The following is a 13,281-nucleotide window of genomic DNA, read 5'->3' on the forward strand; positions in this document are numbered from 1 at the left end:
GTTGCTGGGAGAAATTTGATTCGCCAGGACATTCACCTGCAGTTTATCGCGGGGGTTTTTGAACAAAATCAAATAATTACTGTTTAAACTAATAGTACGGCTGAATTTGCCCTGATGGAATACATTCTGCGTTAGCATTATAACGCTTAAATTTTTATGATGTCTATATTGGGTGAATATCCGGACCACTTCCGGATTATCCGAAGCTTGAAAGATGATGTCATCCAAAATCAGTAGATGCTGTTGCTGTGGCGGGAACAGCTTCTCGTCATCAAAAGATTCAGGCAGCCCCTTGATAAAAAGAATGTCTTTATTAAGGTTTTTGAGCTCATCGTACATTGGGTGAGATGAAGTATAAACCCAGACAATATTATCAGGTTTTTTTCTCATAACATGTTCAGGATTTTCCAATACATTTTTTACAAAGAAAGTCTTGCCACAACCTGAAGGCCCTGCTACTAGAGATGAAAAAGGAAGTTCTAATCTAGGGTCAAATTCACGTATGGATAGCTAGATAGAAATATCAGTAGCCAAACGGTTCAGTGGTGCCTCGCTCTAGCAGCCTTCTTTTATCGTACACCACACGAAGCCGCTTGGAAAATGACATGTTTCTGAGATGAAACCCTCTCTTATCGCAAAAGATATTATGTTGAGGAGCGTATAGCACAGGTATGGGCAAACTACGGCCCGCGGGCCACATCCGGCCCGCGGGACCGTTTAATCCGGCCCGCCAACCCTAAACAAATTGTATTATTAAACTTTTTTTTTTCGGTCATTTTGCCTGCAATGACTGCGTTTCCCCAGTAGATGGGGAACCACTCGCCTGCGCATTTACTACCGGAAGCCGTGTCAGAAAGTGCGTGTACGTACTCAGTAGTACGGAAATGGCGCACTCGCGCTCTATTTGTAGCAGTGCCAAATTTGGAGCGTTCTTGTAATTTGCGCGCCGAGTTTTCGGATACAGTTTTACGCTAAAGCCACCCACAAACCTTCCCCTGGAATCCTTCCATTAAAATGAGTCGCCCAAGGAAAAGCAAGGTGGACACTGAGTGACGAGTGTTTAAAAAGAGTGGCCAATTTGGCTGGACGTACGCGACGTGACGTTCAGCCACATGAACATCAACATCAAATGAACACTGAAAATGAAGGGGAGGCTTTCAAGTTTGTTGTAAAAAATGCATTTTGAATATGATCTGTACAAATAGCAGGGATTGAAACTAGCGACCATTCTCATTTTCAAACAATGCAGGATGCTCAAGGACATTGATGCACCACCTGTTTGTGACTAATCTTAACCTTTAAAGTTCTTAAGGCTTACTTTAAGGAAGTGTTTTCCGTTTCCTCACTTCTGTTACCAGGTGTTTGTGAGTTAAAACTCTGCTCTGATTTTCAGATACCCCTCACCGTGTTGCCGTTTTGATTGCTTTATTTGGATGTATGCTTTCACCGATTCTTCAAGATGATGGTCAGAATGTTTGCCGTTTGATGTGATCTCATAAGATAAACATACATCTTTCATTAATCTCACCTGCAGGCACTGAAGTGATGGAGACTGTTATTCATAATAACAGTGTCATATTTTATGAGAATCACTGATAGCAGTTTTTTTAGGGATGTTTTTTTTTAATGCTGTTAATAAATGCATTTGTTTTCAAAAAACTTTTTTTGAATATCCATGCTTTACTACCTACTAAAGGCCAAAACCTTTTACGCAATGACCTTTACAGGTCGTTTATATTACTTCACACAAACACTACATCCATCTGCTCCTGGTTCGGCCCCCCGGTCAAAATTTAGAACCCAATTCGGCCCGCAAGTCAAAAAGTTTGCCCACCCCTGGTATAGCACATCTGAGGTTGCACCTGCTGTTAGGGTTTTTCAAATTATCCTTATCGTATGATTATGTTGGAATGCAACCGGTAATAAATAACCTACCTTGTCTCATCCTACACAAGGTCGTAAAACATCCCCTGATATGTTTTGACTAGAGCACAAGGGCTTCCTATTCAGTCTACTCTTACCCCCACTCTTTCTCTTAATAAATATGTCCTTGCAGTTGGGAGAGCCCGACTTCATTCTGGAGCGAGTGAACTCTCCACCTGCAGGTGTCTAAAAGAACTTGCCTGTCTCCCGTGTGGTTCTTGCAAAATAAGTTGGAGTGAGCAAATCTCTAACATTTTGGTGCCGAAACCCGGGACCTCTCATACCCATCATCTGGCTGACGGAGGACGACACGCTGTACACCGTCGACGGGCCAGCGTACACTAGCCGGACCTGGTAAAGAAAGACCTGGGAAGGAAATTCTTCGCTGGGCCAGCATCTTAGGTCTGCCTTCGTCTGACAGAGGTGGATTGACGGGACCCGGCAGTGCAACGAACCAGGGGACAAGTAAGTTAAAGGCCTGAAGTTGTGTGATTGTGTTTGTGAAACGGGTAAAAAACCACAGGTGCACGAGAGATACGGCTTTAGTTTGTCCGAGCTATGAGATACGGCTTTGGTTTGTCCGAGCTATGAGATACGGCTTTGGTTTGTCCGAGCTATGAGATACGGCTTTGGTTTGTCCGAGCCATGAGAAAAATAAAAAGCGCTTGAGTTTGTGTGGTTGAGACTGTGACTGGTAGGATAAATTGACTAAATAGCAGTTCTAGCATTGATCCACGGCAATAATACAGGCTAGTAATTTGTTGAAAGGTCGATTTAAACCTGCATTGAGGATCCTCAAAGAGTCAAAGAAATAAATAAGTAATAATAATAATAATAATAATAATATTTTTGAGAAAAAGAAATTGTATAACCTAAAATTACTAGAATAATATGGGGAATAAAAACGGTAAATCTCTACCTCTTGACGGAGATGAGAAGTACATGGCGAGTAGATTTCTTAATTGTATGCAATATATGCCGAAGTGGAAGAAAAAGTATGGAGTAGAAGGGAAGTTGAGAGTTGAAGTGTGGAAGATAGTAGTTGATGTTTTAGAAGAGAGTCTGGATAAAAAGAAAAATGGACTGAAAAAGAAAAGAAAAGAAAAGAGAGAGAATTGGATTGTGCTAAAATGTGGTTGAAAGCTTCACAAGAGAGAAAAGAACAAATCCAAAAGACAAAAGATAGAAAGATGAAAGGTGATGAGGCTGAGACTATGTTTGTCAGGCCGGAAGACAATGAGGCCACAGTGCGCAGGCGCACTGCCGCGGCCATGGCTCCAGCCGAAACTGAAGGCGCAGCTCAAGCAGAGGAGCAAGAGGGGCCTTCCGCTCGTACGCAAAACTTGTATCCAAGCTTAACAAACCTTCAGCCCCCCCCCCATATAACAGCAAAAGAAGTCAGGGTCACATTATTAGAAGTCCTGTACAAACAAGAAGTTTGACCACTGCTGCTAAATTTTCTCAAAATGTAGACAATGTTGATGTGTGCCCAATGATACAGGTGCCAAACCCTATTGTAGGCGAAGGCCAACCCCCACATACATATGTTTTCCGGCCATGGACTCTGGAAGAGGCAAGAAAAGCAGTTGAAGGCGTTACCCCTGTTGCTGAAGACCCAGATATATGGGCAGAGGACATGGCTGGAATTATACATTCCTATAGACTGAATGGACATGAGGCAGGAGAGGCTGCAATGTCCTCCTTGGGAAAAGACTGGGCAAAGGTTAGAGGAAATTATACAGGTAGAAATAATCAAGGGCCTTTTCCCTATCCCGTTGAGGGGAATCAATTGGGAGGGGAGTATGCAGCACAATGGAATGGTCTTGTGCAAAGAGTGCGAACTATATTTCAAAGACGAGCGAATTATGGTCATTTGGCAGGAATAAAGTGCCCTTCTGCGTAGCGTGCGGCACTGTTGCGCTACTTTCGGGAATGTCTGCTGTACGCGCACTTGCTCCTTTTTTTTCTGCTCCTCCTATTTATTTATTTATTTATTGTTGTTTATTATTGTTGTTGTTGTGTTATTTATTCATTATTTATTCAGCACGCTTTTGTTATACTTGTTTACTTGTTTGTCTGTTGTGAGCCATGTCTTGTCACCGTGGGATAGGGGGGAACGAAATTTCGGTTTCTTTGTGTGTCTTTGGCATGTGGAGAAATTGACAATAAAGCTGACTTTGACTTTGACTTTGACTTTGATAAAACAGAAGCCTGGCGAAGATACTGATGATTTTCGTTTGAGATTTGAAAAAGAATTCAGGGTGCATAGTGGCATCCCATTCAATGATACAGCTGAGAGTGCTTATCAACAACAGCTTAAAAATGCGCTCCTCACTAATTTCCGCCCTGAAATAGGCAACTGGGTGAGGAAACATTTGGTGGAAGTGGATGTTGCAAGTGTGACAACAACTATGCAATGGGCCAGACATGCTGAAAAAGTGATCAAAAAAGGCAAACGTTCTGATGTATTTCATTTAGATAATGATGATGAACTAGATGAAGATACAACAGTCTTCTTCCAAGGGTCCCAGCAAGGCAGAGGAGGAGGTAGAGGCCAACAAGGTCGCAGGCCGCCATATAATTCAAAACCCCCACGAGATTCTGACAACTGTTGGAACTGTGGGAAACGAGGACACTTTGCAAGAGTGTGTCGTTCTGCAAAACAATATCAATCAAAGGGTGCAGGAAGGGGCAGAGGAAAGGCCAAATTCTCAGCATGACTAGATTCCCCCCCTTTGACCTCTGATGCTCCTATAGAGGAAGAAATAGTAGATGTCCATACAGCATGGGACATTCTGAGTGCATTAAAAGAAAAACCATATGTTACTCTAAACATTGGAGGCAGTGATGTCGAGTTTTTGTGTGATACCGGGGCTTGTAAAACCGTGATAAAAGCTAAAGTCCCAAATCTAAAGGCCTCCCAAAATACTATTTGGGTGAAATCTGCTGATGGGCAGATACACAAGGAGAGTATCTCTAATCCAGTTGAAGTGAGAGATAAGGAAACTGGAAGCATGGCTTCAGTTTCGATTGTCCTATCCCCAAAATGTCCCATAAACCTGTTGGGACGAGATCTGATGACTCGGTTGGGAATTGCAATAATTCCAGTAAAGGATGGCATGCGAGCATGTAGAGTGAGAGATGTGGACTCATATGCTGCACAAGCAGGTGAACAGATTTGCTGCTCCTATGCCATCCCTCCTGAACGAAATCCTAAACTCCCAAGCAGATTGCTGAGTGAAGCTCGAAAACAATTGTGTCACGTCTCGTCCCCAACTGCTCCACTATGTGTCTGTTGTCTTGGTTTCTGTCTGTGTGCTCGCCCCTCCCCTCCTGTGTGCCCATGATCAGTGTGATTGTTCCCACCTGCCTCTCGTTATCTGTCGTGTATAAAAGTCCTGTCTGCCCCTCAGTCCCGGTTCGGATTATTGGTTTTGGTATTGGTTGCTGCTGGTTTTGGTTGCTGTCGTGTCGTCTTCATGTCCTTTTGGTTCCTGTCGGTTTTAAGTATGTTTTGGTTGGGAAGTCATGTTGTGTTGTTAAGTCATGTCAGTTTGCCTTTTGAGTTCACCAATAAACCCTGGTCCAAGCCGCACTTCGTCGTCCTGCTCCATGCTCCACCCGACCGTGACAAATTGTCCCAACCTGAATCAGAAATGACTTGTACTTAATTACATGTCACCATGAATATTCTCACTGATCCACAAGATGACTATATTGGAAGTTTTCTCAGCGACACAGAAGTAACTTTAACAATCACTGCTCTGTACACTGATCGCAGGTCATTTGCAGCTGCTCCTGTGCTCTTGCCCGTTCCTCAGAAAGACAGATACAAATTGTCGGTTGTACCCCACATCTCATTGTTTAAACCTCACAGTATAACGTGGGCAGATGTGGGTTCCCGAATTAAACTTGCTGGATCTGAGACTGATTATGAGGACAAAGGTGATGGGTGGAGCTACAGTACCAGTTGTGACGTGTGGAAGCAAACAGTGTGTGAAGTAGCTGTAGGCAGAGCAGGCGCTTGTGCGCTTCCCTGACTAGTTGACATTTGTTTGAATGAAAAGGAGGAGGGGCAATTGGCTGGGCTTCCTGAAAAACTGTGGACCAAGGGCCCATCTGATGTAGGACTTTTACAATCCATTTCCCCAGTACAGATCAAACCAAGATCAGAGTGGCGTCCAAGGCTTAAGCAATATCCTTTAAAACAGGAGGCAATAAATGGGATTGCCCCTGTTATAAATTATCTTTTGACAGGAGGAATCATTAGGGAGTTCTCGGATTCTCCTTGCAACACTCCCATTTTTCCAGTCCAAAAGGCCGACAAAATTAATTGGCGAATGATACAAGATTTACGAGCAGTGAATGATGCAGTGCAAACAAGAGCACCCAATGTGCCTGACCCACACACACTTCTGAACACTTTGAAACCTAATCAGAAGTTTTTCACAGTAATTGATCTCAGCAATGCATTTTTCTCAGTGCCAATTCACCCAGACTCACAGTTTTGGTTCGCTTTTACCTTTAAAGGACAAAGCTATACATACACCAGATTGCCACAAGGATTTGCTGATACTCCAACTATTTTCGTTCAAGCTATTATGGCCTGTTTGGCTGATTTTCAGATGTCAAACAAAAGCCAACTTCTAGTTTATGTAGATGATCTCCTGGTAGCCTCTGAAACTGAAGCTGCTTGCAAGGCAGACTCCTTAGCATTGTTACACTATCTCTACAAAACAGGAAATAAAGTGAGCAAAAATAAGTTACAATGGGTTAGACGGGAAGTGAACTATTTAGGTCACACTTTGTCGGCTTCTGGAAGACAGATACAAAGAACCAGAAAGCAGATTATTTCAGATGCACCGAAACCTGATACAAAAAAAACAAATGATGTCATTTTTGGGGCTCTGCAATTACTGCAGAGCATAGATCCCACATTATGCAGAAAAAACACAACCGCTGCTGGATATTGTGCATGGAATTCCCATGACAATGACAGAAAAAATCATGTGGGCACCAGTAGCGGATGATGCCTTTGTAGTGCTGAAACAGGCTCTGATAGAGACCACGACTCTTATCTTGCCAGACTACAATAAAACCTTTGTGCAAACAGCAGACTGCAGGAATGGTTTTATGACCTCAGTGTTACTGCAGAGTCATGGCAGCAAACTAAAACCAATTGCATTTTATTCAAAAAAACTGGATCCAGTGGCTCTGTCTTTGCCAGACTGTGTCCAAGCAGTATGCGCGGCGACGCTTGCAGTGAGACAATCTGCAGATGTGGTGCTCTTTCACAAAATGGAGCTGCTGGTTCCACATGCTGTAGATGTGTTGCTGCTGCAAAGCAAAATGAACTTTTTGTCACCAGCCAGACATCTGTCCTACACTGCTATACTTCTGTCACAACCACACATCGTGATAAAGAGGTGCACAATCCTTAACCCAGCAACATTGATCCCGTTGCCAGGGGATGGACACCACATAACTGTTTGGATGCTACAGAACATCTACAGCTGCCCATAGAAGATTTAAGTGACACGCCACTTGACAAGGGGGAAAAGTGGTTTGTGGATGGATCATGTTCAAAGGATCCTAAAGGAAACAATCAAAGTGGTTATGCAATTGTGAAATTGCCAAACCAGATTATTGAAGCAGAGAAGCTTCCATACACCAGGTCAGCACAGGCTGCTGAGCTGATTGCTCTAACAAGAGCTTGTCAATTAGCAGAAGATAAGGAAGTCACTGTATACACAGATAGTCAGTATGCGTTTTCTACTCTGTTCTATTTTGCGAAACAATGGGAGCGCAGAGGGATGACAACATCAACCGGTAAGCCGGTTACGCATGCCTCCTTGTTAAAAGAATTGTTGCAGGCCATTCTTTTACCTGCTAAACTAGCTGTGTGTAAATGTGCTGCTCACACCACTGGCAGAGATGAAGTCTCAAATGGAAACAGATTAGCAGACAAAATTGCAAAAGAAGCAGCTGCAGGGAGACATGGCCATGAATTTTTTTTAATGGGTTCAGAGGACACACAACTCATAGATAAGACTGTACTGACAGATATGCAGGGCAATGCTCCAATGGTGGAAAAACGAATGTGGACGACAAAAGGTGCAATAGTGGATACAGATAATATCCACCGCATCAATTGTTAGGGTTTTCAGGTTAGTTTGATCCTATGATTATGTTGGAATGTAGACTGTAATGATTAAATCAATCCTGTCTTGCCCTCACAATGTAATGATTAAATCAATCACGTCTGGCCCTCACAATGTAATAATTAAATCAATCACGTCTGGCCCTCACAATGCAGAGTCTGTTTCCCACAATAGTGTAAAACACCCCCTACTCTGATCTTATCAGAGGCCGGGGGTTCACCAAACCTGTCCACTCCCACCCCCACTCTGTTCTTCCTAATAAATATGCCCTTGCAGGGAGGAGACTTTTAGACTTCATTCGATAATCGCTGTTCAGACAGCGACGAATGGACTCTCCACCTGCAGGTGTCTAAAAGAACTTGCTTGTCTCTTGTTTGGTTCTTGCAAAATAAGTTGGAGTGAGCAAATCTCTAACATCAATGACAAACCTGTTTTACCAAAATCACTTTTTAAGGCAGCAGCGCTTGCGACACATGGGCCTTGCCATGTGTCGACAGGAGGGATGAAGTCCATCATAGATCAACAATTCACTACCTTTGGTTTAGATGCTTACTTAAAAAAATTTTGTAAAGCATGTCCTGTTTGTGTGAAACATAATCCACAAGGAAACATGAGACCTAAGAGAGGCTCATTTCCAAAACCCTCTTAATCATTTCAAAGCATGCATATGGATTTTATTGAACTCACACAAAGTGGACCTCACAAACACTGCCTAGTGATGATTGATGCATTTTCCAAATGGGTGGAAATAGTTCCATCTAACACGCAGATGCCTTAACAGTGGCAAAAGCCATCTGCAAAACCATCATACCAACTCATGGCATCCCCCAAACCATTTACAGTGACAATGGTCCACACTTTGTGAACCAAGTTGTGCAGAACATGGCTGTACACCTTGGAATAACGTTAAAAAACCACTGTGCTTGGCTTCCTTCGAGCGCAGGCCTGGTTGAACGGGCAAACTTTACTATCAAAAGCAGGTTGAAAAAATGCATGGAAACAACAGGCAGACCTTGGCCAGAGTGCCTCGACTTAGTGAAGGTCTATATGAGAATTACTCCCACTTCCGAAGGACTAACACCTTTTGAAATCATACATGTGAGACCATACAGACTACCAGTGTTCCCTGCAGATTTGCAAAAAGCAGATGAAGAACAGACCTTGGCAGATTATCTAATCAGGACGCTCAAACTGAAAGATGTGTCAAATGCAAATTTACTGCCGCCTGATCTCTCCCCCTCACAGGTGGACAACACCATCAATCCAGGAGACTGGGTCTACATCAAGGTCATCAAAAGAAAGAACTGGGCTAGCCCACGGTGGGAGGGACCGTTTCAAGTTTTGCTTGCTACCCCCACGGTGGTTAAGATTTCTCAACGGCCCAGTTGGATTCACCTCAGCCACTGCAAGTTGCAGAGAGTGCTGGACCCCTAATTCGGAGTGGTGGGGAAGGCTAACTACAAAGGAGCCCCATCGTTTAGGGTGAGGCGTCTCAATGTTGGTGAAGAATTCATCGATCCCCACTCCGCTAGGCGAGGGGATGTCCCGGTGTCTCTGCCATCCTAGTAGCAACGGGGCTCCATATGCCAGATGGATCCTCTGCTGCGTTGTGGTTGGAGCGTGCTATGGTCTATTGACTCATCTGAACAGACCAAATGACAATGTTGCCCGTGGAAAACGATGGTCGCATGATGAGAACTTTGAGGACTGGTCATGGGACCCCAGAAACCCATACGAAACCAACACTTGGTACCGGTATGTCAAGTTCACTGTGAGAGCTCACACACAGGAGGGGTGTTATGTGTGTTCGAAACTCCCCCCTTCCTCCACGCAAGTTCGCTTGGAGGCCAGAGCAATGAATGTCACTGAAGCAAAATGTATGGCATCCATGGGAGGAGTTGGATATCAGCACCGTGCTGTCACAGTCAGTGATACCGACCCTTACCGCCCTGGACTTGTTGACGGTGCCTGTGATCAGCTATTCTGGACAAATCTCAATGTGACTGTTAGAGGACGAACAATACCACAAGTGGCCTACACAGAGAGACCAGCTGGAGTGAATTACACATGTTACATCCAAGGTAACAGGACCCACGTCTGCATTAACGACGACTGCTCTCCAGGAGGAAACTGGATGGGAGCTTTGGACATCACCGATGAGTGTCAAGATAAGAGAGCCATTTCAGGTGGTGAGGGCTCTCCAACTAACATGGCTACACCATCGAACGGAACATACTTCATACAGAATGGCTGGTGGCTTTGTGGTCACAAGGTTTATCCGATGCTGCCCGCCAACTGGACAGGAGTGTGTGCACCAGTGTGGGTGACGGACCACACCTACAGGATACAACATCATCAGCTGACAGCAGCACACAACTCTTCTGGACGTCGACGCAGGGCAGTCGCAACCTTCGACCCTCATGACCCTGTCTGGGGTGCAAACGTTCCAGACGACCATAAAGTATGGTCCGTCGGAGACAAAGTTGTCCTTGCGCTCTTTCCTCAGATTGGTGTTGGGAAACTATCGCTCTTCATCGAGACACTGAACTATCGTTTTCAATCCTTTGTGAATCTCTCACTGCAAGTCAACGATGGACAAAATAAAGAGATTCAGGCTATTAGACTGATGGTCTTGCAAAACAGGATGGTTCTGGACTTGTTGACGGCAGCACAAGGTGGTGTGTGCCACATCATTGGGACTTCCTGTTGCACATACATACCAGGAGAAAATGACACCCACATCAACGACGCCAAGAATTCACTGAAGAACTTACAGCAGGCCATGTCTAATGACAAGGTCCCACATCAGTTTGATTTCTTTTCGTGGCTATTCTCTGGCAACTGGTGGCAACTGCTTTTGAAATTGCTGTCTCCTGTGCTTGTTGTGCTGGTGGTGTTGTGCTTGTTTACGTCCTGCGTTATCCCATGTTTGAAGTCTGCTGTGTCGAAGTTTGTGTCCTCTACTGTAGCCCAAGTTCATATACAACTTCTTAGAGATGACGGATGTGATGACGATAATGACACGTGGATTGCGTAGATGCTGTTCTGTTGAGCATGTTTTACAGAAACTTGATGATTTGACCATCGAAAATGCTTCGCAAGTGATGGATACAATGATGTACTGTTATCTGTGTTTTTGTTTTTTATTGATAGCATTCTGGTCGTCTTAGGCAAAGGGACCGTGTAAGAATTTTCCTGCTAATAACATCTGGCCGGCAGGTTTTTCGCTTACACAATAAGTTTGATCTGGGGGTATTAAGGTAATGCCTCTTCTTCACTGGAAAGTGTTGCTATCATTGTTTTTTTTTTTTTTTTTACTATTCTTCTTTCTTCATTATACATATATATGTGTGTGTTTTTTTTTTTTTTGACTTGTCTTTGTTGTTTGCGGTGGCATAATCATATGATAAAACAGGAGGGAGATGTTAGGGTTTTTCAAATTATCCTTATCGTATGATTATTTTGGAATGCAACCGGTAATAAATAACCTACCTTGTCTCATCCTACACAAGGTCGTAAAACATCCCCTGATATGTTTTGACTAGAGCACAAGGGCTTCCTATTCAGTCTACTCTTACCCCCACTCTTTCTCTTAATAAATATGTCCTTGCAGTTGGGAGAGCCAGACTTCATTCTGGAGCGAGTGAACTCTCCACCTGCAGGTGTCTAAAAGAACTTGCCTGTCTCCCGTGTGGTTCTTGCAAAATGCCCACTACTTAATACTTTACTTGGTGTTCTTTTGATAAAAAGTGCCCCCCTTGCAATGTCGTTTTTATTTGTTGTTTTTAACTCTAAGTGATTCAAATCTTTGACTTATCCTTACATGTGTCCTTGTATAGTCTTATCAATAATTCCTCCTAAATTTAAAATCTGCAATCATAATTTAATTTTATCCAATTCTACAATGTATGTTCTCTCTTACTCTCACATTTTTATGAGGGCTGGGCACTCTCCTCGTTGGACGAGTTTCTGACCACAACCCTCAGATTATTCTATCATTTCTAATATTTACATTTAACAATGCAAATCTGATAAACCATTGTTTAGCACACCGTTTCCGTGCACCAATTTAACGCAATTCCATCCTTTATAACGGACTGATACACAAAGACAAACATACACATGAACAAACACACGGGCCCACAACATAGACATGACAATCTTCCCAGCTGATAACAAGGGTGGGGGGGGGGGGGGGGGGGGGGGGGGTCGGAGGCAACTGAAGTGCGGAGAGCCTCGCCACCAATGTAACCCCCCACCTCTGTCCAAAATATGCATTTGTGCCCACCTGACCGTTTGGCCCAAACTTTAGAGCCGCAGCCTTTTGAAAACAAAAATGGTTACAGTTTAACCCCACCACACAATGGGATATAACCTTCATGCTAATTAAATATACATTCTTTATCAAATTCTTGTTAAGCCATTTTTCTGACTCCAACTCTCATGCAAAATCAAAATAAAATCAACAATTTTATACAAATCAACTTATTGTTCTTCATGAACCACAAATCATCACTTCCATCCCATGAACAGCACCACAACTAATCACTCACTTCTTCAGCTGCGCCGCTGTCCCATTTGACAGCCAAGCCTGCTTTCCACACAATATCATCGTAGACACACTTCAACAATTATGTAGCGACCTGGTTAACCCAGTTACCCTTCGCCCTAGACAACAATATAAGTCTCTAAGGTCGCACTATTGAGGTCGCCAGGCATCCGTCCTGCTATATCAGCGATGCCTTCACCATTTTTTTTTCTTTTTTTTTTTTTCACGAGTCCCCGACTCGTATTGGTGGCCTGGCCGATCCAATCCACCCCGACCTTAGGCAACAGTATATGTTCCTAAGTGTCTACTATTGAGGCCACTCAGGTGCCCATATGCTAGTCACTGGCATCCCACAAGTTCCAGCGGTGTGAGCGCCCTTTGCTGATCAGACAAATTCCTCACCACCTTTCTCTTAATTCACCACGACTCGGACATCCCAGATGTCCCTCGCCTTAGACAGCCCTATAATGTTCTAAGGTCACACTATTGGAGTCGCTCGGCATCCGTACTGCTATATCAGCGACACCTTCACCTGTTTTTGTATTTTAAATTTTTTCCACAAATCACTTTTACCAAGTTCCACACAAACACACACTTCTATACAACCACCATTCCTGAACACAGAGCTGAAATTATTAATTTTTGTAT

The 13,281-nt window shown here is 43.7% G+C and overlaps 1 long non-coding RNA gene across 1 annotated transcript in view; it reads left to right on the forward strand.

Annotated features, from left to right (window-relative positions):
* The first annotated feature begins 861 nt into the window (after positions 1-861).
* Positions 862-13,281, forward strand: part of LOC137840112 (uncharacterized) — a 169,788-nt gene continuing 157,368 nt past the window's right edge. Inside the window, exon 1 of the long non-coding RNA XR_011086556.1 lies at positions 862-1,368. This is a non-coding gene — a long non-coding RNA (uncharacterized lncRNA). The remainder of the gene's footprint in view (positions 1,369-13,281) is intronic.

This window comes from Syngnathus scovelli, chromosome 2, assembly GCF_024217435.2.
Source record: "Syngnathus scovelli strain Florida chromosome 2, RoL_Ssco_1.2, whole genome shotgun sequence".
In the NCBI taxonomy this organism is placed as follows: domain Eukaryota; kingdom Metazoa; phylum Chordata; class Actinopteri; order Syngnathiformes; family Syngnathidae; genus Syngnathus; species Syngnathus scovelli.